Raw genomic sequence first — 2168 nt, forward strand, 5'->3', positions numbered from 1 at the left:
AGAAAGAGAGAGAGAGAGAAGGAGGGAGGAAGAGAGGGAGGGAGGGAGGGAGGGAGGGAAAACCTCAAGCCATCAACGCCTGCCTGAATTATTTGTGTGGCTGTGTGTGCAGCGTCTGACTCACTCTCTCTGGCATAAACACTTCATGAACTGAGGACTAGGGTAAGAGTAGAGTTAGCTGTAGGATCATTCTGTTCTTCCTGGCTTTTGCATCTCTGGGCCAGCTCAAGGCCTGATAAAATGATTGTCATTCAACACATACTCACAGCAGGAAGAGAGCCAGAGAGCAGAGGAAGGAAGGAACGAGGGAGAAGACTAACCACGGTTCCAAGTGGCCCCAGAAACAGCAAGAGTCTGACTTAAGGCCTTCTCAGAGGAAATACCAAAGGGCGGCGGGGAATGGAGATGAAGTTAAAAACTATTAAGAAGAGATAATTTGCGGGGCTTGATAACAAATGGGATATGAAGGGCGAGGAGAAGGCTAGTCAGGGATAATCCCGAGATGTGTGCAGTGGCGTGGGCTTGTGAGAGGAAAAGGCGTCTGGTTTTGTGGGCAAAGGATGGTGGAGGGTGGAGGGCGGGGGCTTGTGGACAGCGGGTCCAGACTGAAAGCCAGAAGACACTGGGGAGGATGTCCAGCAGGCAGGTGGGTGTGCGGGTCTCCCTGTTTTAAGTGCATGTGAACAGCAGGGTCAACATACAGTTGTGAAATGAGTAAAGTTGTCTTCAGAAACCCCCTTCTTGTTCAGGACTCATTTTAGTGATCCAGTTCCCTAATTGTCTGCCCTGTTCTACTCGCGAGAGGCGATCTGATCTTCTCACTTACTTGAAGGTAAACTATTTTGTTTTTTTGAGTTGGAGTCTCACTCTGTCGCCCAGACTGGAGTGCAGTGGCCGCTCCCGGCCACCGCAGCCTCGGCCTGCTGGGCTCCGGCGATCCTTCCGCCTCAGCCTTCCGAGTAGCCGGAATTACAGGCATGCGCTACCACGCCCGGCTGATTTTTTGATTTATTGTAGAGATGAGGTCTCGCTGCCCAGGCGGGTCTTGAACCCGCAGACTCAGGCAATCCACTCACCTCAGCCTCCCAAAGGCGTGGGATGACAGGCTGAGCCACCAAGGCCGGTTGAAGGAAAACCATTGAAGAGACGGAAAATAGCTCTCGTGTTATGTCTGAATGCTAGTAAGGAAGCCAAAGGAATGATAATAACACTACTGAGAGCCGACGCTTGTAGGGCCTTTAATATGTGCCAGATAGTGTTGCAAGCACTTAGTGCTCTCAGCAGCCCCATGAGGTAGAAACCATTTTACAGACAAGGAAACCGAGGCATTGAGAGGCTGCGACTTGCCCAAGGCCTCACAGCTAATAAGTCATGGAGCAGGAAACGTGGCTCCAGAGTTCGTGTCTGCAACCATTGCACCGGGAATGGATGCGTCACTGGAAGTTGAAGCCGAGTGGAAACGTGCGGGGAACTCTGGGGCCCCTCAACAGGATTCAGACCACTCCGTCTCATGGTGAAAGAGCGCAGGTCACTCAAACCTCATCCTACCAAGCAATGACTGAGGACAGGGGCGCTGCCAAGAACTGCCCTTAGGCAACCTACTCATTCTCTTTCTGTTTCATTTTCCTCACACATGCCTTAAGGGGAAATGACCTCCGTGCAAAGTTATTCCTCCGGGCAGCGTCTGCAACAGCGAATGACTAGAAGCAACCTAAACGCCTGTCGGTGAGAGGCTGACTGGAAAACACCCCAACTGTGCATGCACAAAATGGAATGTGACGCGGCCATCACATTACACCAAAGTAATAAGGTCTCTGTGTTCTGCTCCCGCATGATCGCTAGGATATATACTATGATTACGTGGGGCGAAAACCGACACGATGCGGAGCAGGGCATACAGTTTGCTACACTTTGCGTGAACGAGGACAAAGGGAACACATACACTCCCCTACTCTCTTATCGCCCAAATTAGGAACTCGGTAGAACTGGATGCTCTAGGAGCAGAACTGAGCCGGTGTGGAGCACAAGCTAGGAGAGAGCCTGTGCCCGCCCGCGTGCCGGCAGGAAGCACGGGCACAGGCCAAGGGCCTCGCGGAGGAGAGGCTGACGACAGGGCGAGGCGCCCCACAACGAAGGACGGCGCCCACCCGGGCAGCGGCCCGCCTCAC

This window comes from Carlito syrichta, unplaced genomic scaffold (genome assembly GCF_000164805.1).
Source record: "Carlito syrichta isolate Samal-C Ts95f unplaced genomic scaffold, Tarsius_syrichta-2.0.1 Scaffold303180, whole genome shotgun sequence".
NCBI lineage: Eukaryota > Metazoa > Chordata > Mammalia > Primates > Tarsiidae > Carlito > Carlito syrichta.